Source organism: Dermochelys coriacea, chromosome 27 (assembly GCF_009764565.3).
Source record: "Dermochelys coriacea isolate rDerCor1 chromosome 27, rDerCor1.pri.v4, whole genome shotgun sequence".
NCBI classification, from domain to species: domain Eukaryota; kingdom Metazoa; phylum Chordata; order Testudines; family Dermochelyidae; genus Dermochelys; species Dermochelys coriacea.
This window is the reverse complement of record NC_050094.1, coordinates 2592536-2607278: the sequence shown is the minus strand read 5'-3', so window position 1 is coordinate 2607278 and position 14743 is coordinate 2592536.

The window sequence follows — 14743 nt, the reverse complement described above, 5'->3', positions numbered from 1 at the left end:
GTCCACACAGCTGAGGGGTCCAACTCAGGGCATGTCCTTCCTAACAGTGCTCTATGATCTAAGATGATACAAGCAGGCTGCAGATTCTTAAGGGGCAAGCTGCAATCCCCAGGTGTTTCATTCACAGGCTAGAAATCCCTTTAGCCTGGATCCAGCACTTCCCCCAGTTCAGTCTTTGTTCCTCAGGTCATGTATGTCTTTGGGGTTTTGAAGAGGTAAGGATAAGACAGGACCTTGCATGTTACTGGCTGGCCCCCTGTGGAGCTGCATTCTATCTCTGGGGCTATACGCATGCAAAAAATCCACACCCCACTCCTAGGGTTTCCTTGTGATTGTCACTCCCAGCACTGGGACTTTCCCCACCCCCTTTTCCTAGGGGGTTGTGGTCTTTCAGCAGCTTTTCCTTAGCTGCTTGGTGGCTCTTACCCACCCAGGAAATTGCTTCCTCCTCTCCTTTCTCAGATGGGTCATTAGCATTTTCACTGACACTCAAGTCTTTAGTAGGATTCCCATCCTGGCTTAAAAAGAGACAGAGTTAGCTGTGATAAGTACATCAGGAACTGTATTTTGCAAAAGTGGGACTTGGATTGGGGTACACTGTCACCCCTTTCTCTATCCCCAAGTGGTTAGTTGTGTGACTGCTCCCCTCAGAGGTCAGTTACATAGTTCCCTCTTAAAACCTGATCCTCAGGTTGGATGTCTGGGAGCACAGAAGCTGGAACAGCTGTTCTGTCCTGGGCAATCCCCCTCCCCCCATGTAATCAGTGAGGAGACATTTTTGTACTCCCACCAATTCTCTCAACTTCCCCTCTGTCTCCCCCCCCCCAAGACACACACCTCTGTGCTCTCTAGAGTGGGATCTATCCCTCGTTCAGCTGTGAAGGGCTCTCAGCTAACAGCCAGAACAGTTCTTTCACTGGCAGGGACCACCCTCTCCCCTCCCTTTGAATTGGGTTTGCCTCCAGCTACAGAGTCCATGGAACCGTCGCCCACCACAGTGATCTCTAGGATTCCATCCCCCTCCTCCAGCCTTCCCTCTAGGACACATCTCCCTATGCACCCTAGAGAGAGGTCTGCCCCCTGTTCAACTGCAGCCTTCTGGCAACCAGCAACCTGGATAGTTTCCTCACTGACAAAAAACACACTCCCCTGCCCCAGAGGAGACGCTGCCTTTAACCACCACACCCGCCCCGGTAGCAGACTTTTCCATTGCTGCAGAGGAATTAAAGAGAGACACTCCCATTCCTCCAGCAGTTCCTGGGACTTCACTCTTTCCCTCTGGTGTTCTAGCATAAAATTTCTCCTTGAAGGCCCGAGCTAAATGACAAATCATTCCCCAGCCACAAAGCAATCTGGTTATTATTTACCACAGCCAATACAGCTTCCAAATGCTCAGTTTCCATGTGCACTTTAGCCAAAGTCACAAGGATTTTGTAACCTTCCACTAACAGCTCTGCCATCTGTCCTGGCAGTAAGTCACTCTCCTGCACGACACTCCTCCACACCACAGAAACGTCTGCCCTTGTGTCTTCCCACCCCAGGTGTTCTCTGCCATTAGTCCTGACAACTTGTGTGTGCTTCCTGCCTGGCTGGGCAGAGGCTATTTTTACAAACCCTGTATGGTAAATGGCAATTGCCCAAGGTGCGTCTGTGCTCTGGGTAGCAGCATTCCCATAAGTTGTTTCCTGCCTGTTCCCTCCCAGCACAGAGCATTTAGTCCACAGGTGCTCAGTGGAATTACAGTGATAGTACCTTCTGCGCTTCTGTTTTTACAGGAGATTTGGGACAAGGACTAGAGGAATGGACTTGGGGAGGTGAGCGCCCGGCCTCCCATCCACCCTCCTTCCCAGGAGTAAATCATGAACCCTGCTTTCCACCAGGTCTAAACTCCTCTGTTTGCAATAGATGCTTGAGTTTGCTCAAATTGATCAGCTAGAGTAGCAAGTTCATCAACAGTTTCCCCTTTTTATCCAACAAACACCGTTTTATATCATTACATATACTCAGAAAATGTTCCTGAGCAACAGGATCACAAATTCCTTCAAAGCTTGTAATACCTTTCCCCCTTACCCATCAAATCTTTTGTCTGATTTACATATGCCACATTACTCATCGCAGGATCCCTCTGAAGGCTTCTAAATTTTACACTACATTTCATGTGTAATCTGAAACTGTTTTAAAACCATTTCTTTGAATTTACCATAATCTGCAGCATCTCTAATTGGCATCTTATTGCCTATATCCAGGGCTCTCCCAGACAACTTGGCAACCAAAGTGGGCATCTTTTGGTCCTCAGGAATCCCATGGAGTACACAGCCTCTCAAAGATGATGAAATATTCAGCAATGTCTCCTGTCTCACTGTATGCAGGACCCAACTTTTCCCATTTGTGGATTTTTGGAGAGGTGGGACTCCCTGGTGTGTGGGGGTTCTGGTTCTGCTTCTCTATCAAGTCCAGCTGGTGCTCTCTTTTTCCTTCTCCCCTATGGAAAGTTTCTGGGCCTCAATTTCTTTGGTTTGCAGTTCCATGGCCCTTTGATGAGCAGTTTCTTGTGCATCAATTTCCATCTGCTTTAATTACACAAGTCTTTTGTGTTCTTTCCCCCTCTCTTCTGCCTGCAATCTGAAACAGCTCCAGATTCTTACTAGTTTCACTTTTACCCATTTTGCTGCTTTTCTGTCCCTATTTCCATTTCCCGAAATAAGCAAACAAAATAAACTGATAACCTCTGACTGATCTCAAACCATCACACTTAAAACTCACATAAAATCACCACCAGTGTCTGAAGTGCAAGTCTCACTCAGAAGAAGCTGTACATATGACCCTGCTCGCTGTGGCACTGTCACCATGCCTCAGTGGGTCACAACTGAGAATACCAAATCATAACTTTTCCAGACAGCTTACATGCCACTTTGTAGAAGATTTTTTGCAATTATATAACAGTGTTAGCAACAATGATCTACATGCTCATATTTAATACGATAACATCACACATGGTATCTAATTCCTGCCAGATGGCCTCCCACATCTTCCTCGGGAGGGGTCAGTGGGCATCATGGATCTTTTGGCCTGGTAGGATGGCTATATGGTGGCTCATGACTTCCATCCACTCAAGGCAGGTGGATAAGACTTCAGGGAAGGCCTGTAAGACCCACTGTAGCTGTCTTCACTGCTCAGGGCTTACTTCAGCAGCCATCATGGATGGTCCTGACTCTACAGGTCTGTCAAATAGTGGCCCTAGATCAGGCTCTGGAGGGAAAGGGGTGACAAGCAGGTGGTAGGTCTCAGGACTGATGCCTGCTTGGTCTAGGATAGTGGCCTTTATCTTCATCTGATCAGGGAGAGGAGCCCCTCCAGGTTGCAACAATTGAATCATTTGCTGCACCAACCTCTCCTGCAGCCAGCTCATGCACCAGCTACTGCTGCACGGTGATCTGCAGCATTAACTTCACTTGACACTATTGCTGCTGAGTTGCCTTAATTGTTGGCTCTCTAACAGCCACTTCAATAGATTATCAGGTTCCATCTTGCTTTGCAGCAGTTAACAAGTGGGAGAACCCTGAGCTTACTTTGGGCAGTCTCCCCTCACTTGGGTCCTTTTAGCAGGTCCCAACCATTGCCTGCATTCTCCATCACACCTTGCAGGGCATGTACAGCTCATCACCCTGGGGTGGGGCAAGGGCATAGTAGCCCTGCAATTAAAGTCAGTATGGCTACCCTTAGCTTCAGGGCTGTGTGACCCAAGGGCTGACATCAATAGGACACTCCTTAGCTACAGGGAAGTGTAGTCTAATGGCCAGGGTCAGTAGAACTCCCCTGGACCACAAGGAAGCACAGCCCCTTTGTCAGAGTCAGTAAGACTCCCCTTGGCTGCAGGGAAGTACAGGCCAATAGTCAGAGTCAGTAGGACTCTCCTGGACAATAAGGAAGTTCAACCTAATGGCCAGAGTCAATAGGAAAGAGTTTCATGGGTTGCCCCTCAAAGGGGGCAGCCAGGATAGCAGGACCCAGGCCCTCCCTGCTCCACTGGATCCCAGTCCAGGGGCCTGGCAGTGGCAAATGGGTTCACCACCAAGTTGGCAGAGAATCTGCCCACAACACATCAACTGCTGCAGGGACACCAGCTCATCCCTCCCTAGGCTACTCCCTACCAGGACTCCTGCACTTGAAGTCAGGGTGTCTTTGGAGTCTCTGGGCTCCTTGGGCAACAACTGCAATCTCCCCAGGGCATCCACAGATACCTGGGCACCTGCCTGGGCTGCAGCATCTTCCACTCCTAAAGCCCAGGGTCCCGGCTGCTTCTCCACTGAAGCCAGCAAGGTGCATCCTTCCTCCTTAGCAGTCAGCCCAGGCTGACCTTGGCTGCTCCCTTTTATACTGCAGCAGCAGTTGGAGCATGCCCAGTAGGGTTGAGGTGGCGGGGCTTCTGCTGCAAAGAGTGCTGCCTTAACCCCTGCTGCTCCAGTGTGGGGCAAGTGCACCCCGTCATGGATGGTTACACATAAACCAAACTGTACAACACACCTGCCCTACACGGCTTCCGGGCCACCTTTCCTACTCTCGCCAGGAGTCAGTCTTTGAGAGCTGCTAGTTTTCAGTCACCGCAGGATCCAGTTTTTCATGATTCTCCTGCCTCCTACAAGGGGTTCCCTTAGGAAATGGATCCCAAAGTGATTCTCTTTTCTTCTTCCTGTAGGCCAGCCAACCTCTGACAGGCATCCTTGGCCATGCGCCCCCAGAGAAGAATTTCCTCTCCTGTTTGCTGGCCCCCTGCTGCCTCCACATCTCCGCTAACTTGTTTTCTTGTTTACTTCATTTATAACTATCACGCCTTTTGTATTTGGCCTCCCAATGGTAATGTGCAGTAGCCCAGGGATGGGTGAATAGACGTGCGTCTGTCCAGCAGACCTGTTTGTCCATCTGCCTCATTACAGGCTTGAGAACACCATTCCTTAGTTTCTGTACAGACATTTCCCAGCAACAGTATTGCCCAGGGTGCCACCAGCCTTTCTCTGACACCTTACAAAACACTCCTTGGATAAATAGTGTGAAACTGGTGTGTTGGGTATAATGAGTTTGTCAGGCCTGATAGGAGCTGCTGAAACAGAGCAGTGAACCACCATTGGGCCTCTGGGTCCCAGGCAGCAGCTTAGGAAGCTGGACACAGACCCCTGTGCCAGCAGAGCCCACTGAGGCTCAGTTAGGCAGTGGGTAGCCCCCAAAGGGAACAGCAAATCCTCCAGTAATGGGGGTTACCTCTCTGCACAGAGACCCCTGGAGGCACTGCACATGCTCCCACAGTGAGACTCAGGGTGTACTTGGGAGAGGGCACAGAATCCTCCAGCCCCAGAGCAGGAGGAAGCTAGAGCTCCTGGGACCAGTGGGAAGTCCCCTAGAGGCAGGGTGGGGTCCTGTATGTGGGAGCCACTCCTCCAGCACCCCACACAGCAGGGGCCAGCCTGGCAGCTAGTGTCCATGCACACCAGGCAGCCCCTCCAAGCATGACCCCACAGATCTTTACGCACCTGCTGCAGGATCCCCTGCCAGGCTGGAGGGGGTGTCTCACCCCTGCTGCTGAGCTCCTCATGCTGCCCCTCCATCACCAGCCCTCCTTGACATTCCCTGGGCATATCTGGCAGCTGTGTGATGGATGAGACTCCAGCCCAGCTCCTGGGGGAAGGCCCCTGTGACCTGATCCCTCTCAAAGAGCGAAGAGGTGGCAGCAGGGCTGGTCCCCTGGTCCCCGTCTTTGATCCTCTCTGAGTCCTATAGTGTCCCCAGCCATACACTGTTCCCAACCCCAGCAATGGCTAATTTCCACCAGGGAATCAACAGCCAGGAAGCAGGTGACCCCTCTCTCCCCAGCATGCTTGTTAGCACACGAATCATGAGGCTGGTTTGCCCTGTCCTGGTCCTGCTCATGTCACTGCTGCAAGATGAGCGAAGAGGCCCAGGGCTCAAGTGGCAGATCTTCCAGCCGATGTCAGAGTTCATTCACCAAGGCCAAGGAATCAGTGGCTGGTGTAGGCACTGACTTTTAGTTCTCCCTGGAGGTGCTGCAATCCCGCTGTGCCCCAAGGTCCAGCCCTTGCTCCACCTCTTCCCACCCTCGCTCCGCTCCCTCCACGATGCCTCTGCCCACCTGCCATTCACTGCTCTCTGCCCTCCTCCAATCCCCTCTCCGAGCCTCCAAACAGCTGTTTCGTGGTGCCGCCGATCAGCTGTGACCGGTGAGTGCTGAGCACCCACTATTTTCCCTGTGGGTGCTCTGGGGCTGGAGCACCCACAGAGTTGGTACCTATGGTGGCTGACTTCCCAGACACCCCATTAACACGGGGCTCTTCCCGGCAAATCCCGAGAGCGTTAGGCTAAGCAGGAGTGAGCAGGAAGCCAACGAGCGGTCAGGAGAAAGCGCTTTGCAAAGATCGTGTGGCTGGTAACAGCTGCTGCCCTGTGAGTGATTCACCAATTGCTGCACAAGGGCTTCTATGAGGCACAGGGGTGCCCTCATGCTGTCAGCCAGGATCCCCGTGCCCAGCCCAGGCAACGCCAGGGTGGGCTAGAGGAGCCACAGCCACAGAATGTCACTGTGTCCTCTTTGCCAGAGGGGAGATGGGCCTGTGGGAAGGACACTGGCTGTGTCCCTGCCACAGACTCCGATGTTGGGCAGGTCCCATGGGACCAGACACTTAAGTGCTGAGCACCCACAGCTGGGCCAGGCATTCACAGGAGCTCACAGCTCACCTGTGACAGAGATGGCAATTCCCTGCAGAAAGGTTACATGTCTTTGGAGTTCCTTGTATTAAAAATGTGAATGCCTGTGCAATATTGTGGGCTTGCAGGTAACATCTCTGGGGGAGACTTGGCTGGTGGAAATGCGGGTAGTGGTATGAGCCTCAAAGGACTCTTTTTAACAAGGTACCTCCCCTCTCCAGCTATTCAAAACACCCCAGTCTGCTCAACACCTCTGGGCTGGAGACAAGATCTGTGTAAAGTGACTCTCTGGTGCCTGGGGTGCTGGTACAGAACCATCTCACCACAGAACTTGGAACCACAGAAACCCCTGGGCGGGGGAGGTTGAAGGGCTGAGCACCGGCCAGAGCCCTTGCTGGAGTCGGGGGATCTCTGGGACGCCGATTGGCCTGCATGCAGGTTCCTTTCTCTTTCTAATATTTTCTCTGTAATGCTCTTGTAACGCCAACACACCCCAGTCATCGGCCAGCAGGATCGAACCGGGGACCTCTGGAGCTTAGTGCATGAGCCACTACAGCATGAGCTCAAAGCCAACTGGCTGTTAGCTAAGGCTGTAGAAGACTCATTTTATCTCTCTCTTTAAGTGGTCTCGGTGTCCCTAGATGGGACAGGTTTCAGAGTAGCAGCCACGTTAGTCTGTATCTGCAAAAAGAAAAGGAGGACTTGTGGCACCTTAGAGACTAACAAATTTATTTGAGCATAAGCTTTCGTGAGCTACAGCTCACTTCATTGGATGCATTCAGTGGAAAATACAGTGGGGAGATTTATGTACACACACAGAGAACATGAAACAATGGGTGTTACCATACACACTGTAACAAGAGTGATCAGGTAAGGTGAGCTATTACCAGCAGGAGAGAATTCTTACAACTACAATACCCACCTGCTGAAGTGAAGAAACAGATTGACAGAGTCAGAAGAGTACCCAGAAGTCACCTACTACAGGACAGGCCCAACAAAGAAAATAACAGAACGCCACTAGCCATCACCTTCAGCCACCAACTAAAACCTCTCCAGCGCATCATCAAGGATCTACAACCTATCCTGAAGGACGACCCATCACTCTCACAGATCTTGGGAGACAGACCAGTCCTTGCTTGCAGACAGCCCCCCAACCTGAAGCAAATACTCACCAGCAACCACACAACAGAACCACTAACCCAGGAACCTATCGTTGCAACAAAGCCCGTTGCCAACTCTGCCCACATATCTATTCAGGGGACACCATCATAGCCACACTATCAGAGGCTCGTTCACCTGCACATCTACCAATGTGATATATGCCATCGTGTGCCAGCAATGCCCCTCTGCCATGTACATTGGCCAAACTGGACAATCTCTACGTAAAAGAATAAATGGACACAAATCACATGTCAAGAATTATAACATTCAAAAACCAGTCAGAGAATACTTCAATCTCTTTGGTCACTCGATTACAGACCTAAAAGTGGCAATTCTTCAACGAAAAATCTTCAGAAACAGACTCCGACGAGAGCCTGCTGAATTGGAATTAATTTGCAAACTGGATACAACGAACTTAGGCTTGAATAAAGACTGGGAGTGGATGAGTCATTACAAAAAGTAAAACTATTTCCCTATGTTTATTCCACTCCCCCCACCCCACTGCTCCTCAGACGTTCTTGTCAACTGCTGGAAATGGCCTACCTTGATTATTTCTCTCCTGCTGGTAATAGCTCACCTTCCCTGGTCACTCTCGTTACAGTGTGTATGGTAACACCCATTGTTTCATGTTCTCTGTGTATATAAATCTCCCCACTGTATTTTCCACTGAATGCATCCAATGAAGTGAGCTGTAGCTCACAAAAGCTTATGCTCAAATAAATTTGTTAGTCTGTAAGGTGCCACAAGTCCTCCTTTTCTTTTTCCTAGATGGGACAGAGCACCACCCCCAGGAGGTGTGTACGTTACACTGGCACCTTCAAAGAATTGTGCTCGATTTACCACACAGTCTTTCTAAGCAGCTATGGCAATTACACTGTTTATAGCCTCTGAGGAAAAGACAAAGCAGCCAGCTGAGACCATCTGGCCTGCTGGGAAACTCACAGTGTAGGCAGGGAGCTGTTCAGCCGGAAAACCCCAGTGGAGGGAGAGAGGCAGGTCTCTGCCCAAGAGAGGTGCCGGCTGAGGAGCCGGGAGCCTAGTGTGGGTGTCGTGCTGGACCATGGAGGGGGAAGTGCAGTTGCCCTGAACTGTGACACCAACAGGCTGAGCAACTTTGAGAATCCAGCCTCTAACCCCCTCCACCTGCGGTACCATCTGAGCCCCGGGAACCGGCCTTGCCTTTGGCTCAGTTCCGGGGGCCGGGCCTGTCTCTCCCAGGGAAGTGCCCCGCTCCAGCAGGCCCAGATCGCCCTAGAAGAGGCGATACCGACAATGGAGCTGGCTCGTAGCTACCCTCCAGGGGATCCATGGGCTGCTTTGTCTTGGAATCATAGCTACCAGGGGTGGCAGGGACCTCAGGAGGTCTCTAATCCAACCCCCTGCTCAGAGCAGGACCAATTCCCAGAGCTGGGTGTCACGAGGAAGTGGCTGCATCCATCCCCTCTGGATGGCCAGTGGTTGGAAGTCCTGTTTACAGGCGACACTCAGCTCAATAGTCCAAATACTGATGAGCTAATCCTCAGGGACCCCCGTGTCCAACTTCAGCACTGGTGGAAGTGGGCATGCCAGCCACGGAAAGAGGGCGGTGCCCACTCGCGCTAGAGCTGACTTGCCTGCAGAGCAAACCCTGAGCACGCAGCGGTTGAGAAACGCAAGGAAGTTCCCCCTTCTGTCCCAGAGAGTCAACTTGTGGGCGGGGGGGGAACAGCTTGGCAGCTGTGAAACAGCAGAGCCAGGCCTTTGAAAACAGGGTATTAAACCAGTCCACAGCCTAAGCCCCTCAAGGCATGTGTCCAGCACAGCCCAGCATTCAGGAGGCCCCTACACAATGAACCCAAGGCGATTCTCCAAGGAAGAGAGCACATGCTTTTACTGCACACAAAAGGCTATTCTATTGCACAGGCCATGCAGTGTGCTCCTGAGACCCACCACACACTCCATGGCAGGAGAACACTGCCAAGCTGCAGAGCCAGGCCATGACCCCCCTGTCTCCTGCCTCCTGGCCTGGGGAATTGATCATCAGAGGTTACGCTGGAACTAACTGTTTGAACAAGACTGAGGTAAGGGACCAGGGTGGAGGCAGTCTGGCCTAGCAGTCACTGGGGTTGCCAACCCTCCAGGATTTCCTGCAGTCTCCAGGAACTACAGCTTAATCTTTAATTAAATATGATGTCATGTGGTGAAATCTCCAGGAATACGTCCAACTGAAATTGGCAACCCCAGCAGGGCTGGGGCCTGCACGTTAGGGACAGTAGGCTCTGAGCAGGAGTTGGAGGAATTCCAAGAGCCAGGTTCAGTGAGCAAGAGTTGGGGTCAGAGCCAGAGACTGGCGGTCACAGGTACCAGGCTGGAATCAGGGTCAGAGTCAGGGTGAGATCAGAGACCGGAGATCAAGTGAGGTCTGGAGTTGCAACAGGCCAAAGTCTGTGTGGCTGCCCAGACAACTTCTTGTGCCTCGGGGTTATATAGGGTGCTTGGCCGATCAGAAGGCTGCAGGATGCTGTCTTTCTGGCTCCCAGGGGTGGTCCTTCCTGCGGCGTGTGCTCTCCACAGCGCTCCTGGGGGTGGCTATACACAGCTTCCTGCTGGCACTGTGGGACCATCAGTTCCCCCCCCCCCAGCTCTTTAGACCCGGGTTCTAATCCCCAGACCCTGCCCGCAAGGCCTCTGCCTTACCATAGCTAGGCCTGGAGGCTCTTGTTACTGACCTCTCAGTGAGCGAGCCCATGGTTTGTTTCTGATGCCGAACAGAGAAGTTTTGAGCTGGGGGAAATCATTAGCCAGTTTAATTAGGAGGAAGGAGGGTGACAACAGGCCCCCAAGGTGGAGAATCATGGAAATCAGCTCTGGGAAGGAGCGACTGTCTAGGGCCCTAGCCAATCCCTGGGAGCCACAGGCCAGTGCAGGACCCTGCCATGTGTATTGCCCAGGCTTGGCTCATCATTTGGATATGGGGATCCAGGCCTGTTCCAGGCCCTTGGAGCTCTCACCTGCCTTTGACCAATGGCTATGTTTACAGGCTTCCTCGCTCCTTCGCTGCCCTGCGGTATGGAAACCCTAGGTCAATTCAGGCCGGGACTCCTGGAAGCCATCTTTGGCACATGCTCTGCAGGTGGGGGCAAAGGATGTGGGGGTTCACTGGGCTGCTGCAAACTTCTGTGGTTTCAGAGTAGCAGCCGTGTTAGTCAGTATTTGCAAAAAGAAAAGGAGTACTTGTGGCACCTTAGAGACTAACACATTTATTTGAACATAAGCTTTCGTGAGCTACAGCTCACTTCATCGGGTCACTTTCTAGCACGCTGGCATTTCTTGGTCCTTTGCCCTTGCCGAAGATAAGCCGGGAGGGAGAAATGCAGCTGTTAGGCGTTTGAACATCCCTGGCTCCCAGTGGGCTCCCTGGGCTGTTAGAAACACCACTGACTAGTGCTGTGGCTGGTGAGGCAGGAGGTGCCTAAGGAAGCTGATGAATTATGGGGCATCTACGTTATTAACAGATAGCCAGATCACCCAGGGCCTCAATTTCCATCCTCGGGAGACGCTCTCCCATCACTCCAGCATCACAATTCCCCCAGGCCACGCTCTGATGAGCCGGCGTCACAGCTTTGCCCCCATCACCCTTTTCTCCCCGAAAACAAGGAATGTCCAGAGCTGCTCACGCCAGTGTGAACACAGAATGTCCTCAGTGAAGGGCAGGCTGGCACCGGAGCAGAATCTGGCCCTTAATACCAGCTGACCCCAAGACTCCAGAATAAATGAGGACACAAAACCCCACTGCCTACAACAGTGGTCCCCAAACTTTTTACCTTGGCCCCCCACCTTCATCCCCCTGGAGCCTGGCTGTGGCTCCAGGAGGGGGGACATGGACAGGGATAAGGGGGCTGAGGCCTAAATGAACTGATTCTACAGCATCCAAGAGTGTGGTAGGGGCTCTGCAGAACACACAGGCAGCCCCAGTACCCAGCTCTACTCTTGACCCGCCCCCTTGAGTTCAGTGGAGTCACCCCAATATGTACCAGTATAAGCAAAAGGAGAAGCAGGCCCATGGCCCATTGCCTCCAAGAGCTCACCAGCTAACAATTGATGCAAGAAGTTGAGGGGGAAGCAAGGAGGGGACAGGATGAGGAAAGACAAAGTTTCCTCCAGGTACTTAGATACACAGTGATGAGGAAGGAAAAAGAACCCAAGTAACCTCTGACCTGCTCTGGGTCTGAGGGTGAGTCCCTGCCCCACTCTGGGCTTGTAGCCCCTTCTATCCATTGTTTGTTCAGACCGTGAACCCTTTGGGGCAGGACCTGTCTCGCCCTGTGTCTGAGCAGTGCCCAGTGGGAAGGGCCCTGAGTGCAAGTCCAGACATTCGGTGCAGATGTTGCTCGCGTGGAATGGAGCATAGCAGAGTAGGAGGGTGGCTGCAATACAGCACTGGGGGGACTCCGCACAGCATGTGCACCGCAGTGGGTCAAGGTCTGTTGGGTTTTCTGATCATCTCTGTGACGTTACACCCCCTCATCTTCATAGAAATATTGTTATAATATGAGTATGGCATAACTAAGATGTGTTTTATGCAAGATGGGTCATGTAAGGTATCATTGGAAAGGTTCTGATTTACTGAATGTGTTTATCCAATGTGTATGTATGTATCATTTCTGTATCTAAAGTTAGGAATATTATCTATGTAACAATTATAACTGTGGATATGTGCTTTGGAAATGCCCCCAGACATTAAGCAACTGCCTTACTAGCCCAGTAGGAAAAGACAATGAGTCTTTGAAGATGTGGATCCCACATCTTCCCAGAAGTTCCTTCCTGTGGACCTTGCATATAAACCTTGTCTCATGGTTGCCCTAACACTGCAAGGTCATGTGATGTCACCTGGTACAAAATACCACTGTGGGCACTGCTGGTACTTGTCCACTGGAAACCAAGCCTTCCCACCTTATGTAAATTCTATTTATGGCTGGGAAGCAAGGCATTCAGGGCTCTCCATTTGCCTCCCCACCCAAGAAGGAAGACTGCTGAAAGCTCCTGAAGAAACCAAGGAATTAAGCTAGGGAAGGCAAGGGCTGAGTCCAGGGGTCTTGCCTGTAAATAGACATAACTGGAACTCTGAGCTGCAGAAACTCTACAGCCTGCCTAAACAACATTTAAGGTGAGAAATTACTATATGTAACTTGTTTCTTTAGTGTATTAAGCTTAGTTGGCATGTTTTGTTTTATTTGTTCAGTAATCTGCTGTGTTCTGTTTGCTATCCCTTATAATCTCTTAACATTTACCTTTTGTAGTTAATAAACTTATTTCTTGTTTATTTCAAAACCCAGTTTGTACAATTCATATCGGGGGTGGGGGCGGGGAGCTGTGCATATCTCTCTCCATATTGAGGGAGAGGGTGAATTTTATGAGCTTGCGCTGTGCAGATCTTTCTATATAGTCCAAGACATTATTATTTTGGGTTTATACCCCAAAGGAGGTGTGCAGGTGAGTGCTGGGCAATCCTCAAGCTGATCCTTCCCACACAGAGCTGATCTCAGTGTCTCTGTCCATTTGCAGCTGGGTGTGTTCCTACCGGTGTCTGTGTGCTGGAGAAGGCTTGAGGGCCTGGCCCAACAGAACAGGGTGAGGAAACCCAGGCTGGTGGAAAGGGTGGGCTCAGTGAGACCCCAGCACATCAGGTAACATCCCAGACAGGGGGTTCAATCTATCACAATTTCCTCTGCTGCCCTGCGTCCTTTGGGCGTGGGGGAAGGAGTGAGCCGCTGGTGGGGGGTGAATGAGACGAATCTGGGCAGAGTTGCATAGGGAGCAGCATGGGAAAAGGCCGAGATGCTGTGAGAGCAGCAGGCAAACAGGTCATTGAGGCTAGTGCCACTGGCAGAACAAGGGGCTGTGCCGTCGTAGCCAGAAAATGGGTCTGGTAAGTGAGCAGGGACCTACCCATATCATAATTTCTGCAGCTTAAACATGTCCCCAGCTTACATCTTGCAGAGACTTGGAGCATAGCTCAGCCTAAGGATAACTGGACACTGCAAAAACTTCGGCTTCTCAAGTGCAGGCTGGTGCTAGAAGGCCAGAGTCCCAGGAGATTCCCTGCTGGTACAGTTCAGCCTAGAACACGGACTCATGTCCAACTTTGCTGGCAGGGCAGGCAGCTTTGTAAAGCAAGGAGGAGTTCCCAAAGGCACCTGTTTCACCCTTAGAAGAGAAGCAGAAGGTCAAGGCACATTTCCATACAGCAAGATGGTGGGGAGGCCTGTTCTGAACAACGAGAGACTTTGGCTTGGGGAAGGATCTCACATGGCAGATCGGGGCTTCAAGTTTTGGTTAGCACTAAGGGATTTGTTACTAGGCTCATTGGTAGCTTGAGTGCCCCTGCTCAGGGCTGGCCTGGGGCTATATATGGCAAAGTGCTGGTCTTGGCCAGGACTCCCAGAAGGGCCTAGTGTCCACAGCACATCAGGTGCTGAGCTCCTTGGAAATCCACCACTCAGGGTCCCAGTGGGAGCTGCTGGTTGCTCAGTGCTTGGATATCCAGGCCCATGTAACCAAATCCTCCTGGTGGTGAAAGCTGCGGGAAGGCGGGAGAAATTGTCCCCCCGATACAATCCTCTCGTTTTCATTAAAAGACAGTGCAATGTGTTCAGGCCAGGATCTCTCCACGTGCAGTCAGCTCACCCCACACAGCAGAGCTCAGAGTCCCGTCTGTGCACGCATTCACCTTCTTGGTGCAGTCATGTAGCTCAAGCAATTTTAGAACCCACAGACCCAGCCATCCTTGTTGCTTCTGCTCCCAGTGGGACGTCCAGGGCCCTACGTCACACTTCAGGAGGGGAAATCTCATTGGATTATCTGAGGTCACGAAAGCTTCCCCCATTTC